The sequence below is a fragment of the Hyperolius riggenbachi genome, chromosome 10 (assembly GCF_040937935.1).
Source record: "Hyperolius riggenbachi isolate aHypRig1 chromosome 10, aHypRig1.pri, whole genome shotgun sequence".
Taxonomy (NCBI): domain Eukaryota; kingdom Metazoa; phylum Chordata; class Amphibia; order Anura; family Hyperoliidae; genus Hyperolius; species Hyperolius riggenbachi.
Window position 1 is genome coordinate 195,926,519 of NC_090655.1, and position 16,429 is coordinate 195,942,947.

At 42.6% G+C, this 16,429-nt stretch overlaps 1 protein-coding gene across 2 annotated transcripts in view; it reads left to right on the forward strand.

The window, feature by feature from the left end:
* KDM2A (lysine demethylase 2A) overlaps nucleotides 1–16,429 on the forward strand; it is a 142,151-nt gene that overhangs the window by 68,122 nt on the left and 57,600 nt on the right. The window lies entirely within an intron of this gene.

Genomic DNA, 16,429 nt, shown 5'->3' on the forward strand with positions numbered 1-16,429 from the left:
TCTTATTATGTGATGTGATTCCTGGGTGTTGAAACTTGTAACTTTTCTCTGCTCTAAAAGATAAGTAACCGCATAATAACCTTTAGGGCCCATTCACACTGCTCAACGAAAAAAAATCGCCAGAGCAAAACGCTAGCGTTTTGCGATTTGCAAGTGTGAATGGGCCCTTATAGGAAAACAGAGCTATTTAAATAAGCAGCTTTTATACTTACCTGGGGCTTCCTCCAGCCCCATGCCAGTCGAGGGCTTCATCGCTGGTTTCCTGGGTCTCTCTGTTGCTCCACTGTGTCCCCCAGTATATATTGCAGTCATGGCCAGTTGTAGTTCACCGTGCATGCGTGGCTGTGACTCACTCCCATGACTGGGAGCATACGCCGCAGACAGGCTGGCAGCCCTAATTTACACTTGCTGTTTACTTGCAGATAAGGGAGAATTAGGCCGGATCCACACTAATGCTGGGAATACACGGTTCGTTTTTGCCTTCGTTTAAACCTTCAATTCGTTCGGTAAACGAATCGAGTGTTGAAAACGTATGTGAAAATAGTCATAATCTCATTATAGTTTCGATTAATAGACCCCAAAAACGAACGACTAGTGATCGAACATGTTTGATATTATCTCTCTTTATCCATCTAATCGAGCCATTGGTAGGCTTGATGGCTGTTCAGATCGATTATATATTCGTTTATGCTAGTCCGTCCCTGTAAAAAGGGATTTTCGTTTCGTTTCTTTGCAGCCTTCGATCATTGGAAAAACGAAACCATCAGAATCGAAAAAAAAACGAAACCGTGGGTGGTGATATTAACCGTATGACCGATTATTTCGGGATCGAAAAGGACAAAAGGCACAATCGAAACGAAGGTTTAAACGAAGGCAAAAACGAACCGTGTATTCCCAGCATAAAGGCGCTTTTCTGAGCGCTTGTGATTGATTAGCGCAATTAGTACGCGATCGCTGAGATTTTTACCACGATTTTAATGAAAGTGAATGGGAAAGTGAATTTTTAAAAAGTGCTCAGAAAGCACTAATCAATCACAAAGTACTCAAAGTGCTCATAGTATGGATCCGGCCTGAGACAGGATGTTCTCTGTAAATACAGGGATTTCTCTGCATTTTCCTTGAGTCCTTTGCAAGAGTTTATGTTTGCTTTAAGGAAGAGCTCTGAAGAGCCACTGGATTAGGCACTGAATAAGAAATAATATTTTGTAATGTACTTGGTATGGATACAACAGAGACTGTTTCAAACATAATGTAATAGCTGGGCCCTGATAGGGAAAAATTGCTAATCACTGTTAAAGGATACCTGACCTGAGGAAAAGCTACCTAAGCTGAGCATAGAGGTGTGTTCATGCTGGATCTGCATACCTCTGTGCCTTTTTATTCCTCTCCTCGTTTCCTTTTGGTTTCTTAATCACTCCTTGAAAAATGCGACTGTTGGATAAAGTCATATTTTTTAAGACAAGTAGAGGCAAGCTTGCTGTGATGTCCCCTCCTATCGCCCTCTGAATCCATCCTCTTAGTGTACCCGAAGCAACATGTGACATGAGATAAACGGTTATGTACAGTACAAAACATTTAAATAAACTGTCTATTTTACTTGTTTTATTTTGCTGCCTGAAAAAGTTAATTTCTAGGCATGGAATTGACATCTTCTGTCTTGTTGGTACCTTGTCAGGAATATGGTAAACATCACTGATTAGCAAATTACAGCCATAAAAGTTTTCCTGGCAGAATACAACTTCTGAGGGCAGGGACACATAAAATACATGAACTATTGACCTTTTTCTAACTCTGGAACACTTAATAGGCTGCCACTGATTAGAGACAATAAAACATTCAACCTACTTTGTAAATGTTTAAATATAAAAGAATACCATGGGATACGTAAACCTTTTTAGCAGTGGGAGGATAAATATAATTATCTCATCAGTTTATTTTCACCTCGGGTTCACTTTGAAGTGTACCAGAGACAAAAAAAGGGTTTGCGTTAAGGAAGATCTGGGGCTTCCTCCAGCTCCATGCGCATGGATCGTTCCCACGCCGCCGTCCTCCGCTGCCTGCAGCTCTGGTACTGGGTCCCGTAACTTCCTCCAGGCGCACTTCTTTTTGCACTGACTGGCTGTGACTGGCGCAAGTTACGGGACCCAGTACTGGAGCTGCAGGCAGCGGAGGATGGCGGCGTGGGATCGATTCGTATGCATGGGGAGGAAGCCCCAGGTATGTATAAAACTTTTTTTTTTCTTCCCCAGTCTCTGGTTTCCTTTTTTTAAAGGGAGAAAATGGGGCAAAAAAAAAAAAAAAGAAAAAAAAAGAAAAAAGGGAACATCACCTCAATCCGGCCTCTTACTGTCTGAAAATGTGACTTTAGCCAAAATACACATTTTTCAAGGATTGATTACGGGAACAAGCGGGAATGAGGAGATAAAAGCAAACGTTTTATAATGCTCTGAAACCCCCTAACTATGACCCCCATAGGTGCAGGATCCAGTAATAATCCTAACATTCCTAACAATCCTAATAATCCTAACGACAAAAGAAATGTACTTTTACTTACCTAGGTCGATGAAATGCAAATTAATTAAACACAATTTAATGTAACTTAACTTCATTGGTATGGTTGCAAAAATCATAATGTGAAGATTTGCATAAAGCGCAAACAAAAAAGGTTTGGAGGCAAAAAGTTGCAAAATGCAGAATTGCAAATATGAAAAAATACAGAAGAACAAAGCCAAAAATCCCAGGGATAAGTGTGAAGGCGGCCTTACTTGTTAGGTGCTTTTAATGTTTCATAGATTTTCTCCATAAAGCTCATCTAACAGCTGCTTTGATATTGGTAGCAATGTTTAATGGCTTGCCATTTGAAATTACAAATGTTTTGAATGTGAACCTTGTAGAAATGTTAGTAGTTCGGTACTACATGGCCTCTGGTTAGACTTGAGCGTGGTTAATGATGTACCAGTCTTTGTTTTTCAGTGTACTTGTTTACACACAGAATATACAGAGAGCTCATGGTGACCCAGAACCACTAGGAAAGTATAAGAGACTGAAAGAGACTGAAAAGCCTTCTTACCATGAACTATCCTGGACATTCTGTGACACAGCAGTCCAAACCCTATCCCATAGAGCAGCGCTGGGCAAACTACGGCCCGGCCCGAGTGCAATGTACAGGATTGCTCTTTCCCCCCTCCCTCCCAGCAGAGTCCCGAGAGGGCGATTAGCAAGGGTTAAAACTTACCCACTTGCCACTTCCTGCGTCACATCTCCATGGTAACGGGGTCATGTGCACATCGTCACATGACACGCCAGCATATGACACACTGGCTGCCAGTGTCATGTGATGTCACGTGACGCTGTTACCATGCGATGCAAGTGGCGAATGGGTTTTTTTTTTTTTTTTTGTTCGGCTGATTGCCCGCTCGGGACTCTGAAGGGAGGGAAGAGGCCAGGACTGTTAAATGTGGCCCGGGCTGCGCAAAGTTTGCCCAGGTCTGCCATAGAGCCATATCAGTCCCTGCTATGCACTGATGAAGGACCAGAAAGTCAGAAACAGGCTGTATGCGTATTACATTGGTGTGGTTCTATAAAGTTTATTAGCTAAAGGCTCACTTTACACCAGAGGTTCTGTATGTGTGCCTGGCTTATGGGGGGCATAAAGAAATGTGTATTCGGGAGAGATGCATCATGGGAAACAACAGTTGCATACATAAGGCTGCATTATCACAAATACCTTTTTGTTTTAAAAAGGCAAGATTATATGCAGCTTTGCTTAACATAGGGTTTCTGCTCATACTGTGCACACTGAGATGTGATCCCCAGTATAGGGAGAAAAAGCGCACACACACTTCAATATGGTTAATTGTAACATGAATGCATACTAGAACATAATGAAAAGAATTACCCACAATCCCTGGTTACCTTATTGGCAACCAGTGATATAGGTATAGGTATCCAGGATCTTGCTTTATATTGGCTTCCTCGTTGTTTTTTCTCAGGTAGGACCTTCAGAATTGCACATTAAGGCCTCCTCCTCCCACCCCTGATTTGTAGTGGGTACCACAAGGCTCTGTTTTCTGACTGCTTCTCTATCTGTACTTATGGTCTTGGGCAACTTATCTACTCGGCTGTTTTAACACATTCTTCCTGATAGGCTTTGAGTTGGGGGTACTGGCTTCAGCTAAGAGAACAATCTCCCCCCTGCCATGAATATGTGACTAAACTAAAAATTGCTCAGACTGGCTGAGTGGGGCTGAGATGCCACCCAGTGGGTCCTGAATTCTAAGAAGGTCATTCTTTCATGTGCGCTTTTGCAATCCACTACCCTCCTTTTGTTGCTGTTCATTCTAATAACCTTAGATTTAAGATGAAAAAAATTTGCATTTGGAGGAATATGGAAAAAAATGTGCATTACTGTCATGCACATAAACAAACTGCTGCCACTTTGGTGCTATTAAAAGAGCTTTGATACAAGACAGTGGTGCCGGTCCTTTCTGTTTTATTTGCATTACTGTCATGCTGCATCTCTTTTAATCATTGCTGTGTCATTGACCCGAAATGAGTATGAAAATCAGGGGTATTCTGTACTGAAGTCAAAAGACCTGGTATGACTACCAAACAATTTGCATTTGCTAAGAAGGGAATACAGATGGCAGCCTTATATGGTTTTCCTGTCCCATTCAGTCTTTCAGCAGCCACTTGGTGTCTGCAGTGTTACATTTTTGTGGATTCTCTCTACTTCCCTAGCCAAAGTACACCTTAGTGCACCTTCAAGCTCCTGACATTCACTTCTAGGGTGGGTTCATAGCGCTTGCTGCTCGCTTGGGAAGTTTACCTTTTTAAGTGTTATGTACAGTACCTTTCTTTGGCAGCGTTGTCTGTTTTGGTTAGCCAGGAGCTTCATATTGGGTTTTTTTTTTATTTGCCTTTACTGCGACAAGAGGAACAAATAAGATTGTACTGTTAGGACCGTGCATATTGTAACTGGATAGTGATGACAAATTCATTTCAGAATTGGTGGTTGAAAGTGGTTTTCCTTTGGGCTAAATGGGTGATTTATTTAGTTTGCTGAATTATAAAATTTCACTCTTCTGTTTTCTTGAGTCTTGGAGAGGGGCAGTTGATCTTCACCTTTAAGTATTGTACTAATGTTCAAACTATTTTATGTAATATTTTAAAATTATCTTGACAGTTCAGTCTGCACCTAGCTAGAATTCTTAAAGGAAGCCGAAAGGGGAAAAGTGCTGTAAATGGGTACCTACCTCAGTAGAGGTAAGATGGGCTTTAAAGAGAATCTGTACTCTAAAATTCTTACAATAAAAAGCATACCATTCTATTCATTATGTTCTCCTGGGCCCATCTGTGCTGTTTCTGCCACTCTCTGCTGCAATCCTGGCTTGTAATTGCCAGTTTTAGGCAGTGTCTACAAACAAGGCATGGCTGCTAACCAGCATGTGATAGGCTGAGAGAAGCTTAGTCTGTGACACATACAGAGCCTGCAGGGGGTGTGGAGAGGGTGTGTATAGCTTCTGCCTATCACAAACAGAGCAGCACCTTCCTGCCTGAGTGCCTGAGCCCGACAAAGCCGTCAAAGGAAAGATTAGATTATATAACCGAGATAATACAGCCAATAATACAATAATACAGTGCAACTAGGAAAGGCTGCAGTAAGACAGACCACATTAGAACAGGTATAGGAACTTATAGGATAGAAGAAATCTGAAATTTTTTTTAGTCTCTTTAAGATGGGTTGAATTCTGCTTCCCTGGATCTATAGCAACAGTCCACTGAGGATGTATTCAGTCCAGATCTGTATTATCTGATCCTTATTTTTCTGTACTGTCAGTGATTTGTCCATGAAGATCCGTGTGCCTATATTATTTTGACAACTTAATGTTTGCTCAGTTTCAGCAGACTCTGACAAAGACAACAAAGGAAGAAGTGATATTTAGAATTACTTTATAGGTTCCCAGTGCTTATACGTGCCCCGAAGTAAATGGTTTTTATTTGAACCATGAAGGTGGACCTATACTGTACTCTAAATTTTAGCTAATCCATGCATGGTTTTCAGATTGTGATCATTTTTCCCCCAAACACACACTGCTGCAATTGCAGTATAGCAGAAAGTATTTGCTGTTTATTTTTTATACTTGTCTCCTTTTAACCGAGAAGGAGGTTAAATACTTAACAGTTGTTGATTTAGATGGTAAATCCCCTGGAAATAATTACATGAACCTAACCTTACATTGAGGACAGTGTGATGTCATTTTGATGGCTGAAGACAGGCCAGATGGTAGTAAATAGAGGGAAGGTATTGAAGATTATTGGGTGGAGCTGCCAGCAGGGCACATAGCAGACATACAGACCAGATATACAGAATCTCACAAAAGGCCAGCAACAAAAATAAGAACGCCCATAAGGAAATGTCAAATTTCCACCCAAAGGGACCTTATTCTTTTCCAGCACTGCCTTAACTCTCTTGGGCATGCAATTCACTAGAGCTTCACAGATTTCCACTGGAATCCCCCTCCACTCCTCCATGATGAAGCTGGTGGATGTTAGAGACTTTGTGCTCCTACCCTCCGTTTGAGGATCCCCACAGATGCTCATTAGGGTTTAGGTCTGGAGACATGCTTGGTCAGTCCAGCATCTTTACTCTATTTGTTTTTTTGTTTTTCATCAAAGCGCAGTGGTCATCTTGGAGGTTTAAAATACAGAATGTATACAAGCGCTCACAATACAAAGCATAAAAGTGACTATGTTCACAGGCTGATAACACCAGTCCAAACGGTGGAGCGCTCCCTTGCTATTTGTGATTAGCTCAAGAGTAAGTTAGAAGATAGGGTAAGCGCTCAAGGCACAGTCTATGCACTATAGTTCACATGAAGATCCACAGTTGGAGACAGCAAAAAACAGCAGGGCAATAATAGCCCGCCCCCCCAACATAAAGAGACTCACCGGATGATATGGCCAAGCTGGGCCCGACTGCACTTTAGGAGTATTGGCCACTCCTCAGCCCTCAAGGCAACCTCCGCAGCTCAGCAGGGTCCACTCCCGGTTTTCTCCGTGGGTGATGTCTTGCTGTAACCTCCAAGTAAAAATAGACGCTTCACATAGCGTAAATGTGTTTAAGGGATAGATCCCATGTTTAATAAAAACTTGTTTTAAAAACAGTTATAAAATACAAGAAAGATTGGCGCACGGCTACGTCAAGCGGGAGAAGCAGGCAGCCTGTGGTTAAAAGTATCCAGCTACCGTGTCGCATCCCTGGCTAGTGGTTTAAGACGTGCCGCCACTAAAGCAAAATACCACGCCGAACAGTCACTGCGTCTAGTGACGTCAGGCGATGCGCCGGACCGTAGCTCCGCCCTGGAGGTTTGTTTGGAGTAGTTATCATATTGGAATTATGGCCTGCAGCCCACTTTCGAAAGGGAGTGGATCATGTTCAACATGTTTCAGTATGTAATAAAACATTTTGCTTACATGGTTGTCCCCCCCGGCAACACTCCAGCTCCAAACCATGACATTCCCACAAAAGGGTAAGAGAGGTGCTGAAGAGCCTGCTCAATATGAAAAACAAGATCCATGCCATCAACTCATAACACCTTGCTAGTACAATAAGCTACCCAAAAGATGACATGGAGGCTGCCAATGTGAATACACATTAGAACAATACAGTAGACAAATTGGTTCCACCCCACTTGAAACACTGTACAGAGGCTGTACACCAGATTTGGATGAAATTCTGAGCAATCCAGAAGTACTTCCATAAGTCTGCAACCAAAGGTCAGCTGCCAAAGAGAAGGCTTGAGGCAGAAGCAGACATGAAAGCAGCACCAATCAGAGAAAATGCGATGAGACCCTTTATGGCAGGTATCATTACCAGGAACTGCAAAGTGGTGTAAGATGCACTGTACCAGCAGAAGCTGTTCCAATGAGACCAGTAGAAGCAACGAAACAAAGAAGCTCGCACTGTGTACAGAAATATTGTACAGTGTGAAACCCTCTCTAGTCCAGATAGGAGATTACAAGGAAAGCTGTGATAAATAACCTGCAAAGTCTTGTGGGACTTTGAGAGCCAGATGGGCAGGTCCAGTCAACTGGACACCATTGTAGTAGACAGGGACTAGCAGAGAGCAAGTATGACATGAAATAGTGCTACGCGACATCGTCAGTAAGTAGTATGATAAAAGGAACTATAGATGATGTGGATTTACATCAAATTATCCTGAAATTCAGTTCAAGTTGTAAATAACTATTCTAGCTGAAAGCCACTTTTTTGTTTTGGACTGTACAGCTCTGGCCCCTTAAGGGCCAGAGCTTTGTATACATTTTTGTTTACTTTGTGGTCACTGTGATTGGCTCACAGTGATCACAGGTCAGGAGCCTATTTCATATAGAGTCTGTCTTTAAACAGGGCTGTGAAGTCGGAGTCAATGTGTTAGTCGGAGAAATTTTGGGTACCTGAAGTCGGAGTCTAGGTCAGATGATTTTCAGTAAACTAAGGAGTCGGAATCTAGGTCAGATGATTTTTAAACCAAATCCATAGCCTTTGTAAAAATTACACTAAGGAGTCTGAGTCGAGGAGTCGGAGCGATTTTGGGTACCTGGAGTTGAAGTCAGTGGGTTCATAAACTGAGGAGGCGTATGATTTTTGTACAGACTCCACAGCCCTGTTTTTTTAAACAGCTAAGTTTTTGTGCCAGCAGGGACGCTCTCATTGCCAATGCAGTTAAAACGCCGCTACACAGGCTTAAAGGATTTCCGAGGCGACAAAAGAAATGTAGTTTAACTTACCTGGGGCTTTTTCCAGCCCCTAGAAGTAATTTGTGTCCCTTACCGCAGCTCCAGTGTTCTCTGGGGTCCTGCTGGCAGCCTCTAAGGATCGCAGACGCCCAGTGGATCAGTGTCTTCTGCGCATGCACGCCCCAAGTCACTCGGAGCATACTGCGCCTGCACAGTACCCTCCTGATGACGTGCGTGCATAGGTTTTGGCCCCTGCATGCACAGAAGATCCTTAGAGGCTTTCAGCAGGACCCCGGAGAAGACCAGAGCTGCTGCGAGGGATGCAAATTACTTTTAGGGGCTGGAAGAAGCCCCAGGTAAGTAAAGGCTACATTTTTTTTTTTTTTTTGCTTCGGATATCCTTTAAGCAGCCAAGTGCGGTGTAGTCTTAAAGAGACACTGAAGCGAAAAAAAAGATATTATGATTTGTATATGTAGTACGGCTAAAGGCCCATACACACGTCGGATTTCCGCGAACGACGGGTCGTTTGAACGTCCCGTCGTTCGCCCGCCGGGCGGATCGCTCAAACCCACTCTTATCAAACGAACGATAGTCTGTACACACGACCGATTTAGCGGGCGAACGACGAGACGTTCAAACGACCCGTCCGTGGAAATCCGACGTGTGTATGGGCCTTAAGAAATAAAACATGAAGATACATCAGTCTAATTGTTTCCAGTACAGGAAGAGTTAAGAAACTCCAGTTGTTATCTCTATGCAAACAAGCCATTAACTCTCCGACTTGTGGAGAGGGCTGTTATCTGACTTTTATTATCTCAACTGTAAAGGTGGCCATACACTGGCCCGATTCGCGGTCGTTTCGACAGCAGATTCGATCCTGGGATTGAATCTGCTGCCAATCGTTCCGCTAAACGCACCCGCCGATCCGATTTCCTCCCGAAATCGGATCGGTCCGTCGATCGCGCCGTGAGGGAAATTGCCCTCGATCGCCCGCGGGTAGGGTGCGCGTCGCTAGCGGCGGACGATCCGATCAGGTATAAATTACCTGACGCTGGCTCCCGGGCGTCTTCTCTGCGCTGCACCGCTCTGTTCCGGCTCCATCCCGGCGCTTCCTGTGTCACTGCAGTGACCAGGAAGTTCAAATAGAGGGCGCTCTATTTGAACTTCCTGGTCAAGGAGTGACACAGGAAGCGCCGGGATGGAGCAAGAACAGAGCGGTGCGGTGCAGCGCGGAGAAGACGCCCGGGAGCCAGCGTCAGGTAATGTATACGGGGGGGGTTGGCACAGGCGGCAGGAGCAGCTCAACAGATTGTGATCGGTTTCAGGCTGAAATCGATTCACAATCTGTTTGCAGTAAAGGCAGCCATACGATCCCTCTCTGATCAGATTCGATCAGATAGGGATCTGTCAGCTGGTCGATCTAATGGCAAATCGACCAGTGTATGGCTACCTTAAGTGAACTGTTTACTTTTTTTCTGCTAGAGGAGAGGTCATTACTTCACAGACAGCTCTGAAAGACTCCTTTTGAATGCTGAGTGTTGTGTAATCTGCACATATTATAGATTGATGCAATGTTAGAAAAAACACTATATACCTGAAAATAAAAGTATGAGAATATTTTCTTTGCTGCTAATCTTCTAGTAATTATTCATAGTACACAACCAATTCACTATATCATATTTTTTTCACTTCAGTGTCTCTTTAACTACAATGGAAAAGCAACACATTTTGCATAGGCATGTGTCCCCACCTGAACACATAGATAAATAAAGTATACTGTTGACACAATTGTAATGAAAATATAGAAAAAGTTAATCTTCTGGTAAGCTAAAAAACGTTGCCAAAATTATTACCACAAAACAGCCCAAAGATCACCACCCCCATAAAAACAACCCGTCACCATATTCGCTAAGAGAACCCCCCAAAAAAGCAAGGTCACCCACAGCTATGTTGCCTAGTATATCTCCACACTACACTGGGTGTCCCCAGTAAGATTCAACAACCGTTCATAAAGAAATCACGTTATTATGCAAAAAAATGAAGAAAACTTGTATTTGGACTTATGGTTCACTGATGCCACTCTTGCATAGGATCAAACACCTTCCAACTGAAATTCTGGTTAGAGCATTTACATGCAATTGAAAAACAAGTTTGCAGTCAATTGTTGAACTATGATAGCATTCATGGATAATCATCTGATGACATTCCAATATAGAACCATGAGCCTGTGTATAAATCCAGATCAATTGAAGGAATTCTCATTTGAACAGACCATAATAGTTCCAAAACGGCCCAATCGCAGCCACAAAACTGACATCTGGATTCTAAAGGATCTCTCAAGGCCAAATCACAGCCATGGATCTCTCCATATTTGTAATGCATCATCAGTCACATAAGGTAGATGGTAGCAATGCAATTGTCTATATAGAACGATCTCACAGGTCCTTATGGAGTGCAATGTTTGTTCCCATCGCAGCAAGAGTCCGTATGTAAGATTTCAGGTAGCAGAGAGGGAGCGGCACCAGAGCTGGCAAAGCTGGATCTTCTAGAGGGTGACTGTGCGGGGTTCCACTAGTCTTAACTACAGTTGGTCCAGAAGTGGTTAAAGCAATATATACATCGGTATACAAAAGCCCATTATCACCAACAATTAGTTCTGTATTCTAAAAAAAAATGGTGTTTGCTAATGCAAGTTTACCATTTTAAATGTAATTGATTTACAATTATTTTAGCACTGCTAAAAACCTTTATACTGACTAATTAGGAAATAAAAGTTGCCCAGATGTCAGTTTTGTGGCTGCAATTGGGCCGTTTTGGAACTATTATGATCTGTTCAAATGTCTAGGCTGTCTATCTGCAACTTGAAACCAGGCTGTCAGTAAACCTCATCCTGGACCCTCTACAATCTGGCTTTAAAAAACACCACAGCCGTGAAACAGCCCTCATCCAAATCTGCAACGATCTGTTCATGGCAAGGGACAGAGGGGAATGCTCCATCCTAACCCTGTTGGATCCCTCAGCGGCTTTTGATACAGTTGACCATGAAATCCTGCTTAACAGACTGCAGGAGTACTGTGGCATCAGTGGATCAGTCCTCCAGTGGTTCAGACATTCCTGACTGACAGAACACAGAGAGAATCCCTAGGACCTATAATGTCCAAACCTGCACCTCTACAATTCGGAGTGTCACAAGGATCAATCCTATCCCCTCTGCTGTTTGCAATCTACATGTTGCCACTCGGTACACTTATCCAACGACATGGCCTGATGTACCACTGCTACGCCGATGACACACAGCTATACCTGACCTTCAAACCTGGTGGAACAGACTCTACTCAAATAAATTCTTGCTTAGCTGAGCTACAGGCATGGATGAATGATAACTGGTTGAAACTGCTGACAAAACTGAGGTCCTTTTTGTCCAAACCCGGTGCTCGCCATCAAAACAGCTCTATCCTAAAGCAACACCAATCAGGATTGGGAATTCAGACATAAATTGCTCCAACCTTGTGCGCAGCCTTGGCATACTAATCGATGGGAAATTGAGTTTCAGAAACCAAATTTCATCTGTAGTTAAATCTTCCTACTTTCATCTGAAGAACATTGCAAAGATTAAACATCTGATTCCCCCAGAGGATCTTCCAACCCTAGTTCACGCCTTCCATCACATCACGGCTGGACTACTACAATGCCCTTTATGCTGGCCTCCCCAAAAAGGACCTGCGTCGCCTGCAATTAGTGCAGAATGCTGCTGCCAGATTGCTAACAAACCAGCCTCGCCACTGTCGCATTACACCGATCCTTCGCTCACTGCACTGACTACCAGTAGAATGGAGAATACTCTTCAAGATTGGACTGCTGACATTCAAATCCCTTTACAATCTGGGCCCTGGATACATGAAGGACTTGCTGAAGCTGGACTACACCTCTCACAACCTCAGATCAGCAAGTTCTATAAACTTGGACACTCCCAGAGTGCACCTCAAAAAATCTGGAGACAGAGCCTTCTGTCATGCTGCCCCTACTCTTTGGAACTCCCTGTCACACCCAGTAAAGACAGCACTATCCCTGGAGCTATTCAAATCCAGACTGAAAAGCCACCTGTTTAGCCTGGCATTTCCAGACTTATAAAATTTTTCCTCTGTACCACGATGTTCTGAGCCATGCTTATGCGCTTTGAGTCCTACGGGAGAAAAGTGCTTTACAAATGTTATTTGTTGTTGTTCTTTTGACTAATGTGGAATCTGATGCACCAGCAATTGTTGGTACCAATACAAGCCCAGCATGGCCTGTATGAAAAAATACCAAAAAGATCATGACAAGTTTTTTTTTTTTTTCTATGGGATTCTGGACTGCTAGCCTGAGTTGAAAAGAAATAGGCATATGTCTGAATCGCCATTAAAAAGATATCAGATGGGCAGAAGACTACAGATACCAGACAAAAGGAAGATTGTAAAAACACGTTATGAATAGAAAAAAATGATATTTGGCTTACAAAGATCATCATTCATGAGATGCCGACCAGATGAAAAGATATGAGGAGCGCATGAGGCCGGTCTGTGAAGCACACCGCCAGGGAGAAGCAATCAGTTGCTGTTGTGTTTATAATGGAGTGGCCAACACGATACCTGGAGTACAACCCTATGGATCTGTTGTGATAGCCGGTTGGCCAAATAGTAGGTGTCTGTCAAGCTAATGCAACTTATGGGAATTGCTTCTGGAAACAGTGGCTGAAATCTCATAATCGACAACTAGAATGCACAAGTTGTGCAGGACTGCAATTGCTGCAAATGGGGACATCTTTGTCCGAAGCAAAATCTAAATTATTTTGATAAATTGTTTTTCATTTGGTGTCTGTTACCTGTTCATTTTGACAAATTTTAATTTTTAAATTCATTTCATGCTTTATGGAAAATAAGGATGTTTCTAAGTGACCCCAAACTTTTGTACAGTAGCATAGATAGAGGCTGGCAGTACTGAAATATATGCATGTAAAGCCTGCTCTGGGTACTGAATGATGCAATAGAGCAGATGCTGCCAGCAGGGAACTGGCTATATAACAAGTGCAGTCTTCTTCATCCTGCTCATTGCCTCCACACCTGGCACGATCTGTCATGGATAGGAAGTCTTGGGCAGCACTTTTTTCCTTAAAGGAAACCTGTGCTTTAAGAAATATGCACACTGCCGTTACTCCTATAAGTTACTTGCCTGTCACTTTGATAAATTGTGCTTGAGCAACAGATTTAGAACAAGCTGAAGGCTGAATACCAGATATAAATAAAAGCCACACTTTTAGTGCCCTAAAGATTGAGGGGACAGCATCTGCATTAAAGAATTAGAAGGAATGTAATTAATTGTGCCAAAAGTTAATCAGACTTGTAAAACTGGAAGTGGAATGACAAGTGGTTAGTGGTAGGTCAAATCCCAAAAACTTTTTAAAATCTATAAATGCAAAAAAAAGAAGGCACAGAAATTAGGACTTTTTTTTTTTTTTTTTTTTTTTTTACAAGATCAGGCAGAGAACTCCCATTTTGGAGGTTCGAGATAAACTTTTTTTTTTTTTTTTGTACATTTAAATACAATGTGACAGCTTCCTGTTTTATGAATGGATGTGGCCGCTGTTCGCGGTCACGTCCATTCACTCCAGGCATTGCGATTGGGTAGAGGACTGCTCGGTCCTCTTCTCCAATCGCTCAACGCGGAAACCCGACGGAAGCGGCGCACACGTGTGCGGAAACGCACAACGTATTAAAACTGCATGTTGCCGTTAACAGGGTAATGCATGACGTTTTAATACGTTAGAATGCCGTTAAGTGGTTAAAGAACAGAAGGCAAAGAGTGGTGGTTAACGCAACATACTCAAAGTAGGAAACTGTTAGCAGTGGGGTACCGCAAGGGTCAGAACTGGGTCCAAATTCTTTCAATCCATTTATTAATGATTTGGTAGACTTAATACAGAGTGATGTAGCCATCTTCACAGATGACACAAAATTTATTCTGAATTATCCACACTAAACAGGATAGTTACCGTACATTTTACAACATTGCCATATGGGCAGGCAGATGAAATTTAATGTTGATAAATGTAAAGTCATGCACCTTGAATGTATCAATGGTAGAGCACCATATAGATTGACATACAGCCGGGAACATCAAGCTTGGTGAAGGACCTGGGAATATTCAATGAGTTAAACTGTATAAAATGCCAAGCAGCTGTAGCTAAAACAAAGAAAATTCTGGGACGCATGAAATGGCCAATAACATCTCAAGATGCTAGGTATAGTGCTCCTTCTGTATTATTCGCTTGTGAGATCACATCTGGAGTGTTGGGTACCACACTATAGCGATAGAGAGGCTGATGGCTAAGAGACAGAAATGATACTGTAAACGGATTGAGAACATTGACTGCTCTAAGCCATGATGAGAGCTGGAGAAGAGAAGTGGTTCAATAACAGAATCTTGTGGTAAACTAATAAACAACTAGAGTTAGGAGTTAGTACTGGAGTTGAAGAGAGAACGCCCAGTGAGGAATGGGCGGGTTCAAGAATGGGCTAGAAAAGCATGAGAATGGATAATTGTATTTTGCTACCTAGAGTAAGTTTGTGACTGTAGTGAGGACTGTTCCAGGGGAATACTGGTGGTGGAATGCAGACTGAAATTGATCAAAGATGGTTTTTGGATGGTGGTGTTATGATGCATCCATGGGAATAGTGTCAGGAAATTCTGCTGCTGTTTGAAGTCGCAATAGAATATCAGCAATACTGTTGGTATTCTACTATGGTTTTACATAGCTACCTCTCGCACTAACCCTCCCTCCTCCTACTCCTAACACTTACCCGTCCCTTCCTGCACATAATAATAATAATAATCCTCCTATTGACTCCATGGCACACTGCAATACATGTTACCAGGCGCCGCATATCGCCCAAATTACCTGCTTTTGTTATGATGGTGTGAAGTAAGGAAAAGGTCAGTAAAAAGAAAGTTTAAAAGGGATGCCCAAACAGGATAAGATAATGAATGTGTGGGGAGGTGGGGTGTGATAAGTGGCCTACTGTCTGCTTTCATATTTGTGATCTGTAGATTTTATTTTTTTCAATTAATGCTTTTAATTTCTCATGAAGAACAGGAAGTTGGTAGCTCTGTGGACTGCATTTAGAGAAACAGCAAGCACTTACAGTATAAGAAGTGGTTGAGCGCTTTTAAAATGAGCCAATCTGCCTCTCTTCTCACTCCACACCATGACCTGCAGCTATTCCCGTCTCAAACACTTCTGGGTTGAGGTGGGTCTTAGGGTGCTGGATCCCTTTGCTGATTATCAGGAGACCAGCATGTGCACAGCACACCCATATTACATGCCATGAACCACTTCTTATATTGTAAGTGCATTTTATTGAAGAGGGAACTTAACTATAGAGCGTTCCGCTTGTTGTTTCTCTTTACTTTTTACCTTTACCAAATCCTTGGATTCAGGAGCTGCATTACAAGAGTCCCGCCAAGACTGCCATTTACATCTATTTTGCATTTTTACTTGTGTTTAGCTATACTGTATATTCATTCAGTGTATTACTAGTGTGCAGTGACTGTTTGTTCTTGCAATTGACCAGGCTCTACATTTGCTTTCCTCATGTGATGACTGTTGGTTCCCTGAAATATAAGTCCCGTTTCCAACTATCACTATAGAGATAG